General features: G+C 40.4%; 1 long non-coding RNA gene across 1 annotated transcript in view; it reads left to right on the top strand.

Moving 5' to 3' along the window:
- LOC115100641 overlaps positions 1-17422 on the top strand; it is a 35274-nt gene extending 17852 nt beyond the window's left edge. The window contains exons 3-4 of the long non-coding RNA XR_003859152.1: positions 12042-12182; positions 13601-17422. This is a non-coding gene — a long non-coding RNA (uncharacterized LOC115100641). The remainder of the gene's footprint in view (positions 1-12041; positions 12183-13600) is intronic.
- The last annotated feature ends 5478 nt before the right edge of the window (positions 17423-22900 follow it).

The following is a 22900-nucleotide window of genomic DNA, read 5'->3' as shown; positions in this document are numbered from 1 at the left end:
CCCGAGTGCCCTGTGCCTTGCCACTGCTACTGCTCTGGGTCCCAGCCAACTGATGGAATGTGGTTTTTACTCAGCTGCTGCTCTTGAAAATGGTGGTGATTTAGAAGGTCCCAGTGCTGCTCCAGCCATTTCACTATCTGGTACCACACAGGTTTCCTCCTGTACTTCGCTCTCCTGGTCGTCATGTCTCCCAGCATAACTGAAGGGCCTTATGGAGTATAGGCCTGTTGCTCATATAAGACCTCCTTGTAGTATGCACACTGAACAACCATTGGGTAGGGTTCTTGCATCCGATGATACCTGTGGCACTTGGACTACCAGTACTCCTCCCCCAATGGTTAGCCACACAGGCCTCTTCAACCGATAAACCATTTTCTAGTTTCCTGGTCACTTCTGGGGTAGTTAGACATCCTTGAGTAATATGTGGAGACCAGTGATAGGAGGGGGATTAGGGGTTGAGTGGAAGTCATGGAAGGAGGGAATTGATATTGATATCCATATGGGAATTTTTATAGGTGTGCACAGATATTTTTTTCCTTTTTGTTTTGTTTTTCAATTTTGTTTCCTTTTTTGTTTTACAACTTTTTTCCATCTGAAAAGATTTGCGTTTTGTGCATCACTAATTACTAAAAGTCTGAATCATATCTCCTCTGTCTCTCCTGTCCTCCAGGGTATACATATTTAGATCTTTCAGTCTCATCTTATGCCTTTCTGTGCAGACCCCACACCATTTTGGTTGCCTTTCTTTGAACCGCTTTCATTCTGTTCTTATCTTTTTCGAGATATGATCTCTAGAACTGAACACAGTACTCCAGGTGAGGCCTCACCAAAGACCTGTAGGGGAGCATTATCACCTGCTTTTTCCTGCTGATTATGTCTCTCTCTCTATGCAGCCCAGTATCCCTCTGGCCTTTGCCACTGCCTTGCCACATTGCTTCTCCATCTTCACATCATCAGATGATATCACCCAAGTTCTCTCTCCCAGTCTGTGGACATCAGTGTCCCCCCCCCCCCCCCCCATCACGTATAAATCCTTTGGATTGTAATACCCCAAATACATGTCTCTTGGCATTGAATCCCAGCTGCCAAACCTTTGACCATTCCTTGAGCTTTCCTAGGCCACTTCTCATTCTCTCTACCCCTTCAGGTGTATCCATTCTGTTGCAGATCTTAATGTCATCTACAAAAGACAAACTTTACCTTATAATGCCTCCTCAATATCACTCAAAAAGATATTAAACTATCCTTCAGGAACTTCACTTATCACTCTTCTTTCCCAAGTTCTTTATCTCTGATATCTGTCAGCCAATTTGTAATCCATTCCATCACATTAGGACTCATTTTATTCACAAGTTTCCTATGTGGGATGGTATCAAAAGCCTTGCTGAAATCCAGGTAAACCACATCAAGTGCTCTTCCTTGATCCAATTCTCTAATCATCCAGTCAAAAAAATCAGATTTATTTGAAAGGACCTTCCATTGGTAAAACCATGTAGACTCAGATCTTGCAATCCATTGGACTGTAGGTAGTTCATTATTCTTTCCTTTAGCAGTTTCTCCATTAATTTTCCCATCACTGAGGTAAGGCTAACTGGCCTGTAGTTTCCAGCCTCCTCTATGCTACCACTTTTGTGAAGTGGGACCACAACTGCTTTCTGCAATACTGCAGCACTATTCTAGCTTCCAGCTCCCTTAATATCCTGGGATGTATCTGCTTCAGCCCCATGGCTTTGTCCACTTTCAATTTTGCTAGATCCACCCAAACACTCTCTTTTATAAATGGGAGTGTATCTATCCCACTCTAATCCATACTCTTGCCAACCAGCAATGGTTATTCTCCAATGTCTTCCTTAATGAAACCTGAAATAGTTTTTAATATTTCATATTTCTCTATACCTTGCTCTTGACTCCTTTCAGTCTTACAAAGCCACATCTGGCCTTCCTCCTTTCTCTGATATATCTGAAAAATGCTTTGTCATCATGCTTTACCTCTTTGGTGATCTTTTCTCCTCTCTTACTTTCACTTCACCAGATATTCTTCTTTATATTTCTCTTTTTGAGTTCCTTTATACTTTTTGAATGCTGATCTTTTTGCCTTTATTTTCTCAGCCACCTCTTTGGAAAAACCATTTCTGTTTCCTTTTTCTCTTACTTTTATTTACTTTTTTTTAATGTAAAGATTTGTCACTTTTGTTATAGTTCCTTTTAATTTCTCCCACTGTTGTTCCACTTCAACCATCTCCTTCCATCCTTGTAGCTCCTCCTCAAAGTACATTGGTACTAAAGCAATCTATTTTGCATTATCAGAAAAGATCTATAGGATTTTAATTTAGTTCTATATAGTTTAAGGTCTTCCGACGACTTTGTTTTGCGCCCATGGCACTCAACACATCTCATCTCACACTTGGCTGTTGCAGCTATTGGGGAGAACCAGGATGCTCAAAGGCTTCTGCTCACAACTAATGATTTCACAGGAGCCAAGGTATCTAAAGCTGAACAAAAGAAATCATTCCAACTAGTAAGAGGTTAAACTGAGCTAAAGCAGCCAATATGTGGCCTTTTGCAGTATACCTGAGGAGTAGGAGTGGAACAAATGAAAGCGACTGGAATCTCAACAATCAGAGAAATAATGAAATGGTCTGACCATGGAACTTCATAAGATGATTTAGCTAAACTTTCTGGGGTTGGCCAGTTTTCCTGAATGAATTCTAGGTCTAGTGATCCAGTGTGTTGGGGAACATACAATCTGGGTCCAAATCTGGGCAGCAATAGAGGCTAAAAAGTCCTCACAAAAGCTGGGAAGTGGGGTGACGTCCACATGAAGATTAAAAGTTAAGTAGCGCCTCTGTTAACATGGAGTGGTAGCTATTCAAGAAGCCCTGGGTTTATATACCAAACATTCTCCCCTGTTCAGTGTGGAGGAGAGCAACAATAACTCTTCATATGCTATTTCTTGAACCTGAAACTGTCTGAGCTGTAAACTTTCTTTTGCTTGAATAAGCAACCATTCGCTCCACTTCATGGGGCATGGTTGAGAAAAAGCAGCATAGTGTGGTTGGCACAATTGGTTCAGAACCACAGTGTCTGCTGATGTCAGCCAAGTTTCAGTAATACAAAATAAGCCAGGTTGCCTGTATTTTTTCAAGTTAAAGAGTACATGAATTTCTTCTGAATAGCTTGTCCATTAATTAAAATGACATCTAATCTGGAATTAGAAAAGGCTGACTGAGACTTATTGCCAATTAAATTAAATCAGCACAAGAGAAGATCTCATGGATGAGGTGGAATGATAGAGTATCAAAAAGGAAGATCAGAACAATAGCCCTACCCTGTTATCACAGGAATCTTCTCTGCCATCAATTAAGTCTTGTCCCAAATCTGAATTATAAACCCAAAGGGAAAGTGTGCTCATACGTCCCCTTTGAAAACTAGTGCAAAGGCTGTGGGTAGTGCCGAGCGGTACCTGCGAGCTTTGCATCACTATGGATGCTTTTAAAAATTGCCCCTATGAATGTATAACAGTGATTTTTAACCAGTAACTTGAGCAAATATTAGCTATACATCATAAAATGACTTTGCATGGATGGTGCGAAAGTTTGAAGGCCCCTGTTAACAAAGACAGGGGTCTAATGAAAAGAAAGAAAGTCTTGACTATATTGTTCCAGATTGATCTGCCTACACACAACGCTTTACCCTACCCCATTTGAGATTAAAGTTTTGTATACCGACTTACTGACTGCCCAAGTATGGAGGGACTTTCTTTAGAATACTACCAAACACTTTAATCAAACCCAACTCTCAATGACACTCATGGAAACCAGTTCCAAGGGACAGTTCAAACGACTGAGGGCTTTCTTTTTCAACTCTAAATGCCTTTTAACTATAGAAAAAACAAACACTTTCTAACATCACAAGCTTTCAGGAAGGTTAGATAACCAGCCAGCTGTGTGGAACTAACTTGTAAGGAAATTATTGATATGTAATACACTGAGTGAATCCCTCCCAAAGAAAATATTACGTAAGTGACTATGATTAATATGCAGGCAAACCAGGTCTTATAAAGGGGCTAATGTAGCAAATTAAATAAATTCTAATTGGGAATACTAAACACAGAGTGGACAGACATAAATTATGATTGAAGTCGTTTCAAAACCTGTTGTTCAATGTAAATTATTTTCTTAAATACTACAAAGGATAACTATGCTTATACTTGATGGCAGTTTTAAGTGGCTTAGTTTGAAAGAAAGTTGAAACAAGAGCTGAGGAAATATAATATATATAATTTTTCTCTAACAATCCGTTAATCACTTTTTTTTCCATTGGGGGAAAGAAAAGGAGACAGGAAGGGAGAAACAGACAGAGATTGATTTATGACTTGGAACTGTCATAAAATTCAATGATTTAACTTTATGTTGACGTCTATAAAATCTCTTTAAAATTAGAATTTAATAATGCAGAAAATTACTTGCAAAAAAATCTTAAAAAGTGAATATAATGGTGGAATATAAGGAAAGCCCTGGGTTCTGATAGAAGAGCCTGTTCCTAAGGTTTCCTCTGTGGAAAGATTTCTATGCTCTTAAGGCTTCTCTACAAAGTTTTTTTTCCAGTCTCAAGGGTCTTTTTGCTATGCAAAAATGGGAAATGTCTGTTTTGGAAGAAGAACCTAAGAACAGCAACACTCATCTGCCCAGAGAGGAAGGCAAAAGGGCCGTAAGTTACATTTTTAATGATAAATTTGGTAGGAACTCTTGGTTAAAGGAGGGTTGTCATACCCTAAGTTGTAATTAGCATAGTGCTGGAAAAATTCTTCTGTTTTCTTGTATTTCTTGTATTTACTTAAAACCTATCCAAATGAGCCAAAGTTAGTGGACTAGTGATTTTCAAAATGACATCAGGGAGGATAATTTCAAACGGCATCACCCAAGGTAATCACCTTTTCAAAAATTGCCCACCCAATATTTATTTATTTGATTTATATTCCACTTTTCAGCACTTTCAAAGCGGATTACATTCAGGAACTGTAGGTGTGCGGGTTAAAGAGTGCACATAAGACATGTTAACTGCACAAGACATGGGAGCGGCATTCCAGCAGCTTGGTTCTGGATGGGGTTTTCATTTATGCCCATACTTTTTTTTGATTTCAGAAAGTATGGGCCTGATTTTCAAAAGCATCTGCATACTTAAAGGTAAATTTTAAAAGCCCAGCATGCACTAAAATTTGCAGATGAGTGCGCAAGTCAGGCTTGCACGTGACCACTGAATTTTAAAAAACCACCCAGAGGCGCGTGTATCTCCCGCTGTGTGCGCATCTCACTTGATTTAAAAAAGGGGCGTGGGGTGGGCATGTTCTGGGTGGGGTGGGCCAAGAGGTATGCGCACAAGTACTTACGCACTCCAATGTGCACCCAGCTCCACTGCTGCATAACTTTACTTCTGCTATGGAGTCATTTCTAAGGGGTTAAAGGGTCTGGGGTAACAGGGGGTAGTGCAGGCTATCAAACCAGGGGGGTTTGGAGGACCTAGCATTTAACTGGCAAACTGGTGGATGAACCAGTGAAACACAGTGGCATGGATGCCCACCTGTTATAAACTACCCTGACTTATGTGGTAGAATTGGGATTTGCGCGCTTAGGGGCAGATTTTATAACCTGCGCGTGCGGCCTACATTTGTGCGCGCTACCTGGCGCGCACAGATGTACGCCCGATTTTATAACATGTGCGCGCAGCCGCGCACATGTTATAAAATCCGGGGTCAGCGCACGCAAGGGGGTGCACACTTGTGCACCTTGTGCGCGCCGAGCCCTCGGAGCGGCCTCGGAGGGTACTTTCCTTCCACTCCCCTCCACCTTCCCCTCCCTTCCCCTATCTAACCCACCCCCAGCCCTACCTAAATCCCCCCCACCTTTATTTCAGGCAGGCGTAACTTGCGCGCACCGGCCAGCTGCCGGTGTGCCATCCCCCAGCACAGCCACTGTGCCGGATGACTCGGGACAGCCCCCGGACGACTGCCCGCCCCCCCCGGCCCCGCTCTCTTCCCGCCCCTTTTTCAAAGCCCCGGGACATACGCGCGTCCCGGGGCTTGCAAATTAGGCTTGGCGTGCGCAAGAGCAGGTTTTTGGGGTTACGCACATAACTTACGCGCGTAACCCTTTGAAAATCTATCCCTTAGGCATGCCATCCACTTAAAACTGGGCGCACATGTGCATGCGGCCAGGCTATTTTATAATGTGTGTGCAAGTTCTAAAATGGCTGTTTATCTGGGCATGCACTGATGCACATGCACCAAAGTGCACCCACATGCCGGTTTGAAAGTAACCATCTTAAATCTGGGTTGTACATGTATACATGCACTTTACCCATCTAAGTGGGCTTTTGAAAATTGCTACAATATATGCCATTGACTTGTCAATAGGTTTTACCCATGTTAAGTGCACTTAAAGTGGGTAAATTGCTTTTGAAAATTGCTATGAATGTACATTACATTTACATGTGTAACTTCTTTGAAAATTCACCTGTAAGTGTACATTTTCACAGCAAAATTACCCACACCAAATAGCAGGCATAATTGTATGCAAGTATTTTTGCTGGGATAATTTTCAAAGCAAATTTACATTTGGAAGTTCATTATGAAAATTGGTGCAACCTATTTATTTATTTATTTATTTATTTATTTAACCAATTACTATTCCGCTGATCTAGAAATCTCAGGAGATTACATTCTCACGTTCATAATTATACAACAATACTACTGCTTTACATAGTGAAATACAATAAAACATGACAATGCAAACAACACAAAAGCAATAATAGCATAACATCAGTAGGGAAATTCAATCTGCAAAGGCGCGCGGAAAGAACTACGTTTCTAGGGACTTTCTGAAGCGGGCAAAGTCTCCCTCAGCTCTAATCTCTAAGGGAAGGGAGTTCCAGAGTTCAGGTCCAGCAATTTGAAACAATTGTGCTCTTATCTCAGAGAAATGGGCCACTGTAGGGGAAAGGATGTCCAGGAGATGCTGTTGGGTTGATTGGAGAGCACAGGAAAGGTGATTTTACTGCACTAACTCTGTCAAGCAAGGGACAGATTTGCCATGATGGGCCTTGAAAATTAAGGACTGAATTTTAAAGTGTATCTGCCAGTCAATGGGTAGTCAGTGAAGACTAGCCAAAACTGGGGAGATGTGTGCACAAGAGGGAGTGCTTGTAATTAACCAAGCTGCTGAGTTCTGGATAAGTAATAGTGATCTAATGCAAGGATAATGGATTGGGTTACTGTACCGAAGTTGGCAGAAGAAAGAATAGGTTTTAAAAGTCTCAGCAAGTGGAACTTGCGGTATGAAGATTTTATAAGTGTATTAATATGGGGGTGCATAGACAGAGAGGGATCAAGAATAACCCCTAAATTGTGGACCTGAGGTTTAAGGGGGATAGAAAGTCCATCAAATGAGAAACCTGAGGGAAGACCAGCTAATTCTGTATGTGACAGGACTTTAATTTCTGTCTTCTGTAGGTTCAAAGCAGGTTTGTTGTCATATAGCCAAATCTTGATTTGAGCCAGTCATAAAGATAGATGACAAAAGGCCTGGTCTAATGTTGAAGTGATAGGGAAAAAGAATTGGATGTCATCTGCAAAAATTTTGAATGACACTCCTAAGTTCCGGAGTAATGAACATAGTAGGGCAAGGTACAAATTGAAAAGCAATGGTGAGAGAGAGGAACCTTGTGGAACACCTGTTGTCAAAAGAAATGGTGCAAAAGATATACCAACCATGTTTACTATGTAAGAATGATCAGTTAGGAAGGAGGAAAACCAGGCCAAGACAGTGGAAGAAATACCCAGTGTTTTCAATCTATTAATCAGAATTTTATGGCTAAGAGTGTTAAATGCCCCTGAGATACCTAACAAAACCAGAATAAGCTGTTTTCCTGTATCAAATCCAATATGGATCGTATCAAGGCTCGATACAAGCAAGGACTCTGTATTGTAGGCACAAAAGCCAAATTGTGAGTTATCCAGGAAGCCGGGTAAGTCAACAAACTCCTGTAAGTGGGAAAATGCAACCTTTTCCATGATTCTAAACAGTTCGGGGAGGATAGAGATAGGGCAGTAGTTGGCTAGATCAGTGACATCCTCATTGGGTTTCTTGAGAAGGTGACGAACAATTGCTGATATTAGTGTTGTGAGAATCTGACCCTCAGAGAAAGAAAAATTAATGACTTTCACTATTACATTCCCAACATCCTAGTGAAGTACTTTGATGGGGTTGGTAGAACAGGAATTGAATGGGTAAAACCCATTCTTTATTTTATATTGTACCTCAATTTCTTCAGAGGTGCAGATAGATATGAAGTCAGAGGTTGCTGTGAAGATGGTGAAGATAAAATAAATTGGCTACTATTGAGAGAGGTGCTGATTTGAACCTCTTTGGAATGAAAAATACAGGTGAATCACAGAGAGAGGTAGTAATTGATAAGCTAGATGGGCTGGTAGCAGTGATTAGAGAAATAACTCTCAAGGTTGGGAGATTGCACTAAAAATTCGTCCAAAGTACCAATTCTGTCTGACTTGGTTTATTGCTGTCTTATTGGAGCACGGTAAAGGGAAAATTTGGTGTCAAACTTAATTTGCCACCACTGACATTTGATTCTTCAAAGCTCCCTTTTGTGACTATGCAAGGAAACTGAGAACTAAGAGGCAGTGTTGTTTCAAACAAAAGTGAATGATTTCAAAGGGGCAATCGCATTTAAGGAGGAATGCAATGATTTTTTTCCAATGGTCCATTAAACTCATAACATTTTGAGCATTGGTCTCCAAAAGCTCAGGTACCAAGTTGTTATGTAGGTTATCAACATCTATAGGAGGACTTTTAACTAGCATGCGAGGGGTAGGCTTTCCCTAGAGAGGGCTTGCACAAAACTCTAAGAGACAATGTATTAAATAATGATCTGACCAGAGAACCGCAATGGAGGAGATGGATAAAGGATTAACAACCCAAGTTTTACAATTATAGATTAGATCTAACATATGCCCCATCTTGTGAGTAGGGTGATGAATGATCTGGGAAAATTCCAGGGCACTAATAGAATGCAGAAGGATTTGAAAGAGGAGAGCAATCAACATGTATGTTGAAGTCTCCTAGAATGATTGCTTTTCTAGTATCTACTTTAAAGTTAAGTAGAGTGACAATGAACGATGACAATTTCCCTGTAAAACATCATAAGGGTGCATAGATCAGTCCAATACACCAATTTGAGGGGGAGGATACAAAGAGACAGTCAATCAGTTCAATGTTGTCCAGGGACAATAAAGGTAGTTATAGATGAAAATTGTCAATGATTAACAATCTTCCCTTGGTTTTTCTAGTGTGGTGTTTAGAAAAAGTAACATAGTTAAGGATACATAGTTGATTCAGAAGAACAGAGTCAGATGACCACAGCCATGATTTGGTTATACAAATAACAGCTGGGGTTTCATCTATAAGCAAGTCAATCAAAATAGGAATCTTTCTGTGAATGGCTTGAGCATTAATCAACAACAGGGATAGAGGAGTCACAACAGAATTTTGAGATAGGCCCCCATAACTCTTTGAAATGGATAAAGCATAACTTGCCAGAAATAGTATTTATTTATTTATTTTTATATACTGATATTCTGAAACAATCATACCGGTTCACAAAAAGGTTCCAATATACATTAATCATAATCACCGCTAAAACATATATCATAATAAAATAATATATAGTCATCACAGCTAAAACATATACCATAAAATAAAACAGAATCATAAAATAGAATAAATAACATTGAGACAAAGAGAAGAGAATAAAACAAAAAAGGAGAAAAGGGGAGAGAGAGACCTCTTGTTAACCCTGAGAACGTCAATACTCCTGATGAGATTTCAAAAATTTCACATTGGCTCTCCAGAGGCTTGCTTAAATAACCAAGTTTTCAAATTCTTCTTGAAAGTCTGCAAATTAGCCTCAAGCCTTAGCTCAGTTGGAAGTGCATTCCATAATTTAGGTCTAGCGAGTAACAGTGCCCTCTTTCTAACTCTGTTTAAATGGGCTAACCTGGGAGATAGAATAGTCAGCAAACCTTTATTAGCAGACCGCAAATTATATTGTGGGGTATGAATATGAAGTGAAGTACTAAACCATTCGATGTTATCATTGGATAGTGATTTATGAATTATTTATAAAACTTTGTATTGGATTCTATAAAAAAAATAGGTATCCAGTGCAGATTTTTCAGCACAGGAGTGATGTGATCATACTTCCTAGTACCATTTAAAACTCTCACCGCTGCATTCTGAAGAAGCTGTAATGGTCTGATGGTGTTTGACGGTAGGCCCAACAAAAGAGCATTACAGTAGTCCAGTTTAGAAAAAAATCAGAGTTTGTAACACTGTTCTGAAGTCATCAAAATGCAAGTAAGGTTTTAGCTTCTTTAAAATTTGTAATTTGAAAAAATCATCTTTAATCAAATTATGAATACATTGCTTCAAATTAAGCTCACTGTCAAGAATAACCCCTAAATATCTGGCCAATTAGCTATGGTAAAATTGTATTGATTAATTTTGTAATTCATTATCATCCCATGCTGAATTTTATTGCGTATTAACAGTATTTCAGTCTTTTGTTGACTTAAGGAGAGTTTCATATGTGCTAAAAGCTATTGGATAGAGAAGAGGTATATCTCCAAAAATTTGGTATGTCTTCGTAGCACTGTTATTACTACCTACTTGGCAAAGAGGGAGCACTTCTCATTGTTTCAGCACAGGGCACTAAATTCTCTAGCTATGGCATTGCAGACAGGCCTAAAAAAACTTCCTTCCATCCTTACTCCCATGCCTCAAAACAAAAAGAAAGTGAGAGACAGAGAGACTTATAAGGCTCCCAAAACATGCTGATAAGAAAAACTTTCTTTCTTCTTGATCTTCTCCTACCAAATTTAATCTTTAGTCCTGTGAGAATTCTGCGCTACTATGGATCGCAGAATTTGCACAGAATTCCCCCCCCCCCCCCCTTGCCAAATTCTGTGCAGAAAATGGCGAAGATGAAGGCGCCAACGTGCTGTGAGTGGAACGTGTCCTGCTCTCGGCAAAGATGAAGGCCTCGGCATGCCACAAGTGGGATGCGCTCTGCTTGTGGCATGCCAGGGCCTTCATCTTCACCATGAGTGGAGCGCATCCCACTAGCGGCACGCTGGGGCCTTCATCTTCGCCCCAAGTGGAGCACGTGCCGCAAGCGGAGCGCAAACCGCTCACAGCAGAGATGAAGGCCCCGGAGAGAGTGAGTGTGTGTAGAGAGGTGTGTGTGTGAGAGAGAGAGCAGGGGTGGGGGTGGGGGGTGTGAGATAGAGCAGGGGATATGAGAGAGAGAGAGAGGGGGTGTGTGAGGGTGTGAGAGAGTGTATGTGTGAGAGAGAGAGCATGGGGGTGTGTGAGAGAGAGCATGTGTGTAAATTAACTTGCACAAGTTACGCCCTGCAAAGTTTGTGCATGTTATTTTGGAGGATTTTCTAAGTGTACTTGTGTGCATAAGTTCACTTTGAAAATTGACATGTTTTTGAAATGCATAAGTTACATGGGTAGTTATAACAGTACCCTCCCTATCAGTATTCATCCTGCACTGGGATTCTTCTTTTTTATGGAACAATAGTATCTGTATCTGTTTCTTGGAATTAGGGTTTGGCAGTAAATGCTATTTGATTTTCAAAATTCAAACCTGATTTCACATGCCAAAGGAAACTGATCAGAAATTTTTAGGAAAAAATTATAATGGTATGGTCACTGTCAAGTGTTTGCTTGGCTCTATTTCCTAGTCCCTCAGCACATCCACTTTCCAGGTAGACTGAAAGACTAATGCCAATCAAGATATTAATCACTTCTCTTAAAATGTTTTAAAATGACTCATTCAATAAGTTCTACCATTTTATGCATTCCAGCTGGTTTTTGAATAATACATTAGATCTGACAAAAATAACAGACATATAGAACTCATAAGTGGTTTTCTTTTTTAATATATATATGTATCATCTGCAGACTGATTGAAAAAATGAGGATTTGACTGAACCGGAAAGACAGACCAGCCTGATTCACGACACATTTTGAAGCACCAGAGAAAGAAAAATGTGCCCGCCAGTTTACAACATTAGCAGTTTTTTCTGCCAGCTTGTTGAAAATGTAAGTCATTTTAAATTGTGTTTTCAGCTCATATTTTTCTTCCCCTTCCTTTTGGATGATAGGGAAGGGTGGGCCAAGGTAAGATGTTTGCAGTTCTGGCATTTAAGGGATTCCACATTGCTTGCTGTGCTGAGAAAGGGGCATGGGGGAATTTGGAGGAAACAGAGAGAGAGGGAAGAAAGAATCAATCAATATACTTGCTCTGGGCTTCATCCTGACAGTTTTTGAAAACTCATTTATTGTTTTAAAATCAATACAAAAATCACAAATCCAGGCTATTTGTTGCAGAATGTGGAAAGACTTCTATACAATGCCTAGTAAGAACCGTACCATACTCTTCACGAACATATTCTATTAAAACAATTATGATCCATCATTGGCTATAATAATGACGCACCCAGTTCATAAAGATCTTCCAGTCTTTGTTTTTAAAAAGGGCAGAAATTTGAATGATCAGTTAATAAATTTGGCTTCTTTCTTACCATATGAAATACCAATCGGTGAACACAAGGGGTAATATCAATATGGTTCATGCTCTGTATGTAAACATTTTATACAAATTAAAATTTTTCATCAGTCCAAATTGCACTTTTGGTCCGTGTTAACAGGATATTTTGGTTCTAATACCTCACAAGCATTTTAAACCATCCCATGCTCATGCTGAAAGCTATTACTCAATGAAATGCCAGATAATGTCCTGGATTGTGGAGCATAAAAGCTGAATCAGGAATGAAAAAGAAGAAGCACTATTAGTAACTCATTGGATATCAGAAGACCATTCACTGGAAGATCTAAACATTTTTGGGCGCCAAGCAATACATCTCAAAAGTGGAGGAAACATCTTTCAATGTCTACAATGCTGCAAATAGTGATATATTCCTACTGGCAAACTCTTCAAATGCGAAGATTAAATCGGGGTATAGAATGGCAAGCTTTTTTTTTATAATAGTAGGAGGAGTTTACATCGATAAAGGGATCTAAGGGATGATTAGGTCATTTGAATTTCTGGAGGGAGCACATGGATAGATGTGAGGCTATTTAAACCTCCAAGTGAGGCTGGCGGTTTGTCAGTACAAGTTTCATGAAAAATGAAAAAAGAAAGACTCTCTAGTTAGATGATAGATTAGAAGTATATTTGGAATTTTTCACAACAGTGCAAATTCATGGTGATGGTATTGGGCCTGATTTTTCAAAAGCATTTGCAAGCATAAAACTGGGTTTCACCTGTGTAAATGCACTTTACCCAGATAAGTGAGCTTTTGAAAATTGCTATAATATATGCCTTTGAATTGTCCATAGGATTTTCTCATGTAACTGCACTTTATGTGAGTAAATGGCTTTTGAAAATTGCTACAATAGTATGTCACATTTACATGCGTAACTCCTTTGAAAACTCACCTGTTTGTGTTTTGTTTTAGAGAACATGGAAACGGTTGAATGAACTTGAAAGCTTTGAAAAATCCTCTTACAAGAGACAATGTGACTATCTCGGAAGTGAAAGAGAATATACTATTGTGCCAGATAAGTGTGGACTACAAATTTAAAATAGTTCATTATTGTAAAAACATTTAAAAAGCCATTGTATTTGCAAAACAGAGGACCTTTGTCCAAGGCTTGCATTATAAATTACGAGGGAAAATATGAGATGAAAGAGATGTACTTTTACTATTGTAAGCATGTCTGGTACTGTTTGGAGTGATTTTTGTCCAAAAATAATTACACTATAAAAGGTTGTCATTTATAGCCAGAACACATTTTTTGAATGATTGGGTCTTTTTCACTCATATTTTTCTTTCCTCTTCATTTGCTTTAATTTCTTTTCTAAATAACAATTTGGGACTTGTTTATAAATGGATTTAAATGTTTTTTAAATTATATTTAACTACAAAATTCACAAGATATACTATTGATTTTGCAGGGTTTATAACCTTATGTTTTATTTTATTTATTTATTTATTTATTTAACTTCTTTTACTATACCGATACTCAAGACCAGGTCTTATCGTACCGGTTTACAATAGAACAGGGGGAAACCAATTAACATCTAGGTAGAAATGAAAAGTTACATTAAAACAGGGAGCGTAAACATGGAAGATGGAAGATAGGGCAGAATTAAACTATAACAATAAGGAGTGATGTTTTTGGATTTAACTTTGGTAAGTTGCACTGGCTTTGATTAGCCTCTGCTGGCAGATAACACATGTTTTCCAGCTATAGCTGCTGATTCTCCTAGGATTGTACAGAATTTTTCCTGCTCATTCATTTGTCGTACGTCTTTGATTTTCTATGTTAAGAATGAGCAGGAAAAACTCCGCATAATCCTGAAGAAAACAGGAGAAACAACAGTTATAGCAGCAAAATATGTGGTAGCCTGCCATTAGGCCAGAACCAATAATCTAACCAGGGACAATAGGGGCAACCTCCAAAACCTGGGAAGTGTTCTTGTTAATTGCCCTTTCCACATTCTGTAATTTTTTTTACTGTTATTTTCACTGTTATGTATATTTTTTGTCTCTTTTATTTCATGCATGTTGTGAACTCTTTGGCAACATGTACAAATTGTCATGCCAATAAAGTTTCCTGAATCTGTTAACACAAAGTCTGGGCTAAATTGAGGTTATGAGATGCAACAGTATACTAAATAGCTCATTACCTATTAGTGCAGTGATAAAGTACCTGCATTAAAATGCAAAAAATGCATTAACACTGCAAAGAGAAGATAGACTCCTGGTACAAAAAGCACTGGATCAGGGTAAATGCTCTATATTACCACGCCCTCATTTTGGCAATGGAGGAATGTATTACACAACATGGTGTTTATGGAATCAGTGGCCTCCGAGGTTTCCTCTAATGATAAAAAAACGTTCTTGATCATTTGGGATAAATATATTCAGAGTCTTTCAGATAGTGCTAGGAATTTACTTTTAAATAATTTAAAGCTAGCCTTCTGGCTATTTGAATTGACTGATTACGATTATCTTTAATCCGTATGTTTTGGTTGGTTTCTTAAAATACACATCTAGGGATTGGTGGGGGCAGTGTTTAGAGTTCCATATTGGGTTTCTATGAGCATATAGTAGCCTGACTGGACCAAAGTCAGCCAGTCAGGCAAAGATTTCTGGAATTTAGTTCTTTCAGTTAATAGCAGTATGGTGGGAATAGGATTTATATACAAGGGAAGTGGGTCCCACAGTGTAAAAGCTTGCCATTTATGATTTTCTATGTATTGGGACAAACTCACTTTTGTTAATGGTTTCACAGCTTGTAAGTTGTTTTATTTTGGTATTCAGCTTTGTGTGGTTTGTGCGCAACAGTTCAATAAAAAGCTTTTCTAAAAAAGAATGCATTAACACAATATTTTTTATACTTCAGGGAAGTGTAGTTAAGTTTTTCTGATACTACTCGCAAGTACAAGCACACTTTACTGTCTGCGGTAACACATGACTCACTTGCATCTCATTAATTTGTGCATTAATATACATGATAAACACCACATTTCCACCTTTTAATGACTGATATTAATGCACATCGGTCTCTGAGTAACAACCCTAACAAAATTGCTGCATTACTGGATTCCACCTTTCATTAGTTAATCTCAGAGAGCATTGTTTGAGTTCATAGCTTGGATTTGTGTTTTTCACATTGATTTCAAAACAATAAATGAATTCTCAAAAACTATCAGGATGAACTCCAGAACAAATATACTGATTCATTTTCTCTTTCTCTCTGTCCTCTTTGAAGCTAATTTATGCATGTTAGTACTGTTAACATGCATAAACTAGATTGCACATGTTTCAAGCACGGTTAATGCACATGAATGTTCACACTAGCATTAATGCATTATAGACATTTTAGACATGAAAAATGCTAAGACAGTAGTGTAACATGATCTGTTTGCAAGCAGGGCATACTTCACAAATTGTGTCCCATTATTGTATTGTTCACTGAGATTCATGAGGGAGTTCTCTCTACTTTATATAACAGCTGTGGACTAAATAACTTCCACTAACTCTAAGCTAAATCTAGTGCTGCCATCTATGAAAAATGTCTTGAAGCAAGTACCATACTAATTTCATTCTGACTTTGTTGAAGCTGTACACCCTGCTCTGCACCCTCATCTGGACTGTGCCCTGGGAAGTTGCCCACTCACCCTGCCCTAGTTACACTACTCTGCCAGGAAGAAAGATACAGTAGTTGATAAATCTTTAGATATCCCTCACACACACACTACCAACCTATTAATGTTTCCTTCATTCTCAAAATGGAATGAAATAACCTGACACCCAAATCTTGAACTTCTTTTGGAAAATGAATGCATAAATCATATTGTATGCCTCTCTGATTTCGTTAATCACAAATTTTATCAAAGTATATCAGATATATATTAAAGTGTTTGTTAGTTTGCTCATTCTTAGCCTGAGACACAAAAGGCCTAATTTTAAAAGGCCTATGTGCGCCTATAACGGGAGATATGAGTGTGGCCGGGCCGCGCACGTATCTCCCCGTACATGCAGAAGAAAGACCTGCCGAAAAAGGGGCAGGCCGGAGGCGGGGTCTGGTGGGGCATGGACAGGGCACGGGTGGGCTGGGACAATGCCATTTAGGTATGGTCCCATTGCCGTTCACACCGGGAACACCGGATCTGTGCAACTTGCTGCTGCTCCAGGCCACAGGTAAGTAATAAAACAAAATAATGTAGGGTAGTTAGAGGGGTTTCAGGGGTCAGGGCAGATAGGGGAAAAGGGAGGTAGATTAGTTAAGGGTTTAGGAAGATCCTTTTCAGTCCGCTCCTTTACTGGAGCAGACTGGGAGGGAACAATGATTAGGGCCCATCGTGTCGCCGGGCGCATTTTGTAAAATTCACGCGCACGTGCACCGCCGATATAAAATTGGGCACGCATGTGCGCGGGTAGCAGATTTTATAACATGCACACGTCGGCAGGAGCATGTTATAAAATCGGCACGTCCGGGTGCGCGTGCACATGGACGCCGCACGCGGTTCTTAAAATTTCCCTTATACTGTTGTAAATTTATTCTACTTTTTTATCAGTGACCTACACTTGCAAATTAATTTTAGTACTTTTCAACATGTGGTAGATAAGTAACATTTAGTAACATGGGGGTAGATTTTAAAAGGCCTGCACATGCGGCCAAGTGCGTGCGGTTCCCGGCGAGTGCACATGGACGCAGTGATTTTATAACATGCGCCAGATATTAATAACCACATGCGCATGTGCGGGTGGGTGGCCTTTCGCGTGCGCAAAGGGGGGATTTTAAAAACCAACGTGCGGCGACACGAGAAGGCCTTTCCCAGTTCCCTCCCAGTCCGCTCCTTAATTGGAGCGGACTGGGAGGGAACTGGGAGCGGACTGGGAGAGAACCTCCCTATCCCCCTAACTACCCTTCCTACCTTTTCCCCTCTCCTTTCCTCTCCTTCCCTCTTCTCCCCGACCCCTAAACCCACCCTTACTCCTTTAAATTTTTTTGTTTTACAACTTACGTGCCATGAGGAGCAGAAGTAAGTTGTGCGTGCCGACCGGCTGCCAGCGCATGCTTCTCCAGGACAGTGCAAAATGGCGCTGTGCCGGCCGGCCCCCCCCGGCCCACGTCTGCACGTACCGGGAGATTTATGCATGGCCAGGCCATTTCTAAAATGCGCTCAGCGCACGCAGAGCCCGGCCACACGTGTATCTCCTGGTATTTGCGCAAGCCAGGCTTTGAAAATTCACCCGTTAGTAACATAATAATGATGGCAGAAAAGGACCAAATGGTCCATCCAGTCTGCCCAGCAAGCTTTTTATGGTAGTATCTGCCATGCCATGCAGGTTACCCCCATGCTTCTCTTAAGTGTAGTAACTGGCATTCTGTGCAGTTATCCCCAAGCCTTATGATAACCCATAAAAAATGTACTGCTAGCAATATTTTTACTGGGTGATGAGCTTTCTTGAAAATTCAGACAGCGCTGCTTGACGTGCTTTGCTTATGAACTTGACTGTAGAAGCAGTCCTGTGCTTTTTCCTTTATGTCCATGTATCTGTATCCCAGACTGTAAAAGTCAGGGCCCATGTTGGTTGTCATTTGAATCCAATTCATCTTTCCCACCCTCCCACCCCTGCCATCAAAGCAGAGAGCAATGTTGCATCAAAAGCATCAAAGCTTATTGGTTAAGGGTAGAAATCCCATGCTTTCTACTAAGGGTAGTAATTGCTGCTCCATGTAGGTTACCCCCATGCTTATTAGTTCCCTGGACTGTAAAAGTCAGGACCCTCATTGGTTGTTGTGTAAATTCAATTTCACTTTTCCCCCTGCCATTGAAGAGGAGATCAATGTTGCGGTTGCATCAAAAGAATCAAGGCTTATTGATTAAGGGTAGTAACCGCTGCACCACCAAGTTACCCCCATGCACTCTTTTCCTCTAGCCTTTAGGGATCTACGGTGTTTATCCCATGCCCCTATGAAATTCTTCCCGTTTTTGGTCTTCACTACCTTCTCCAGAAGGGCATTCTAGGCTGAAGATAGAATGGATAAAAAAAAAAAATAATAAAAAGACTAATTCAGCAAAAATGGAGCACAAGTGAAAAACAGGCATTGCTGTGAGAAACATGAGCAGCCCAAGGCCAAGAAGCCAGTGAACAGAAAAAGTATCTCTCAGATAAGACACTTGGCAACCTGTAACATTAGCCATAGTTTTAGAGAGGGTTCAGTATTTTTCCATCTTTTATATGGAAGTCCCGGAAAAGAAAAAAATAGTAAAGCACTTTGTCATCAAGGATTGTATATAAGAAAGTTGTATGCCATGTATAATTTGAGTAGATTCTGGGACAAGTCATTATTGGAACTGTCTCAAACTACTCCCGAGAATCGACTGTATTTCTCGCATTCTTAAACTGTCTCTTATTTCCTACTGTTACTTAATACTGTACCCTCCCATACGCATCTCACTCCCTACTGACCCTCCCCCATCCACTCTCACACCCTAATCCCCCCCCAATCCCCCCCCTAACCCGCACCCCACCGCCCCAATCTTTTAATCCCTCCTGTTATTTAAGTCATAACTGAATGATTACCATGTTATTGTAAACATTGCTTCCATGATATAATAGTACCATGTTATATTGTAATATAGTTATAATCTACCTTGTTATACTGTTACCGTGTTATAATGTAATATAGTTATATTCTTCCATGTTACAATGTAAAATAGGGCAGACTCCGCCCTATCTCTCAGTTTCCTGTAAACCGATGTGATATTTCGATCGAATGTCGGTATATAAAATAAATAAATAAATAAATAAAATAAATAATAAAAAGATAATTGCTTAGTTACAAGGCTGAGAAATTTCTTTACCAGTTATACAAACCCGAGAGGAATGGTCCTCGGGAGGTAAGCACAGAGAGAAAAAGTCCCCTGTGAAGGACTTTTAGCTGGAGACACCTTCCCCACAGATGAACAAGGCTTCCACCACCCTCTCCGAGAGGAAATATTTCCTGATGCTGGCTCTGAGTCATCCTCCCTGGAGTTTCATTTTGTGACCTCTAGTTCTACTCTTTCCTTTCCATTCCCAAGTTATTGGGGATTTATTCAATCAGTTCAGCTCTTCATCTACCTAGCTGTATAACTTATTCACAAAGGGCTAGATTTTAAAAGCCCTGCGTGCGTAAATCCTCCCGGATTTACGCGCGCAGGGCACTTGCGTGCCGGCGCGCCTATTTTGCATAGGCCGCCGGCGCGCACAAAGCCCCAGAACGCGCGTAAGTCCCGGGGCTTCATAAAAGAGGCGGGAGGGGGCGGGTCAGGGTCAGGGGGCATGGCGATGGTTCGGGAGCGGGCCAGGAGGGCGGTCCCGAGTCCCCCGGCACTGCGGCCTGTGCCGGGAGATGCAAGGTGGTGCGCGCAAGTTACGCCTGCTTCAAGCAGGCGTAACTTGCCCAACAAAGGTAGGGTGGGGGGATTTAGGTAAGGCCGGGGGGTGGGTTAGGTAGGGGAAAGGAGGGGAAGGTGGGGGGATGCGGAGGGAATGGAGGCAGGCTGCGTGGCTCGACATGCGCAGGCTGCCAATTTTGCACGGCCTTGCGCGCGCCAACCCCAGATTTTTTAAAGATCTGCCTCCATCTGCGGAGACCAGCTTCAAACTTGGAATGAAGGTCACCTCCAGTCTGGCAAGTAATCCTAATGAAAATAATGAGATTGAGGTCATTTTTAAGAATGTCTGGTTGAAAAACTCAGCAAATCCCTGCATAGACCTGATTTGTTCTTGTTTAGATTGCTTCTCGAGCTCTTTCCAGCTAAGATCAATTGTAAGGTCTGAGCCATGAACCCAGGATGGTATCTTTTTAGCCTTTTGGCTGGGATGGAGAATTTGGGTAATATGAAGGGGGGGGGGGGGCTTAACACCAATCCATCCAACCCTATTGAGGACACCAAAACCCTTTGGATGCTGGTAAAATCATGAGACTTGTTTCTCCCATAAAAAAAGACTTTAAAAATCTGAATGGTGACTGGTTTCTTTGGCATAAACTGGGCAAGCAATTTGTTATCTGAATATTGCAAAAAAGCAGATTTCTGCAATCTGTAATTTTATCTCTCGGGTCAGAGAAAGCAAGATGGACCCCATAATAATCTTACTTCATAGACATAACCTTTACAGGAAAAATGTGCATTTTTATTCCATAGGTGCAATCTACCTCAAAAGGAATAAAGGTTGAGTCATTCATAGCAGAATTTAAATTATGTTACTTTTTTGCACAGAAGTTAGAGCACCTCAGCCTTCTGAGTACTATTTATTGGTACTTAATGTGAAACACAAGGTTTTGTGACCATAAAGTTCAATTTTGGTCTCATCACTCCAAATTATTTTGTTCCAGAAGTTTTGAGGCTCTTCTAGGTGCTGAGGCTGTTTTGTGGTGTTGGTGCAGCAATGGCTTTTTTTTCTGGCAACTCTCCCATGCAGCCCTTTTTTTTTTTTTTTTTTTTTTTTTTTTAAACAAATATAAGGTTACATTTATATTTGCAGCAAATAGGTACAAAATGAAGGAATTTTTATATAGAAATCATGTTTAAGGAAAAACAATCAAAACGATTGTAACCTTACAAGCCCACCATATATGAGGGGGGGGGGGGGAGGGGTAGAAGAAATAATGAGAAGCACAAATAACTCTTGTAAGCATATGTAAGTAAAGATGACATCTAGAGGCATCAACTAAAAAGCGATCGGATCTTATACATAGATCTAGATGGATTCAGCACTAGTACTAGCAGCAATCTTAGCATCGAGAAATAATTTTAACTGTGGTCAAAAATATATATAATGATCATCTTTATAATTTACAAGACATTTGCATGGAAAATGAAGGAAAAATTCACCACGAATATCTCCACCACATCCTGCCTCATCTCATCATTAGGGAAACACAAGATTTTTTTTCTCCCATAAACAGAGATTCATGTTTGAAGAAAAACTGCATGAAGGAGTTTTTATCTGACTCAAAGACAAAAGTTATCAACAAAGTAGCCCGTGGGGTAACTTCGTTCTTCCCGGTCTCCAGAAAAGCACAGTTCTAAGGTGTCCATATTCAGTTGCAGTTGCACAGAATCTTCTTGTGCTGTAGGCATCCCTTCTTTTGAGGAAGATACAATATCTTATTCAAAGGTGGCAATGTCTCTGAGGTAAACTTTGGAGTCTCCAACAGATATTTGTAAACAGCTCTCTAGGACTGATCAGAGAAGTAAAGGGAAAATTCAAAATTCTGATATTAGAAGATCTTATCTTATTTTCCATTGCTTCCAACTTATAGTGGAGTTTTAGATTATTTTTTTGCAAGCTTTAATTATGAGCTTGGTTTGCAATTACTTTCCTTTCACAGTCCAAAACTTTCTCAGAGAAGGAAACAATAGATAGACTGCTTCACACTTGCAATTTTAACCTTATTATCTTTCATAAGAGCCTTGATGCCATCGAGTTCCTTAGAAATATTAAAATTAAGGGTACTTAAGGCTGTCCAACTAGATTCTAAGGAGATCTCACCTTCTATCCTATGCTCGTTCTTCTCTCTCTGTGAGGTCAAGGGCAGAAAGGCAGACTGAGAAGTCCTCGCAGACCCGGAGTCTCCCATAGACCTAGGGGCACCAGGGACTGTAGGCGACGCCAAAAACTGCTCCTCATGCCCCAAACCATCCGAAGAGGTAATGGCTGTTGGATCTGACACTCCTGTGTCCAAACCAGCTGATGCACCCCCTAGCAGCGTTCCAATATCAGAATTTGCCACCTTGATGGGGGAACCTGCTCTAGAAAGAGCCAACAGCTCCAGCCATGGAGGGGGGGAATCAATCACTGCACTGGGCTGAGGAAACCTCAGCCTCAGACTGGGGAGAGGTTTCTCTCTTGACCCCAATAACAAGAAGCCCTGACCTCGGAGAGAAAGCTGAGATGAAAAAGGGTAGGATGGATTGCTGTGAAGAAGCCAGCAGAGGTAAAGTTGGAGGGAGAGGAACTCCCCATTTCCTTTTCTTCCCCATGAAAAGTTTTTGCCCAGAGCTCAGAGTTGGTGCATCCTGCCTCTAGGGCACCATCTTTAATCTCCATGCAGCCCATTTTTGTTCAAGTATCTCCTTATCGTGCACCACTTTGTTCAGAGAAGCCTGTATGTCAATGGAAGTTGCTTGTGGGTTTTTCTTTGTATCCCGACAAATTTTCCTAGCAGATTCTTTCTTTGTCTAC

This window comes from Rhinatrema bivittatum, chromosome 11 (genome assembly GCF_901001135.1).
Source record: "Rhinatrema bivittatum chromosome 11, aRhiBiv1.1, whole genome shotgun sequence".
In the NCBI taxonomy this organism is placed as follows: domain Eukaryota; kingdom Metazoa; phylum Chordata; class Amphibia; order Gymnophiona; family Rhinatrematidae; genus Rhinatrema; species Rhinatrema bivittatum.
Note: the sequence above shows the minus strand (reverse complement) of the source record. Positions and strands in the feature narration are given on the sequence as shown.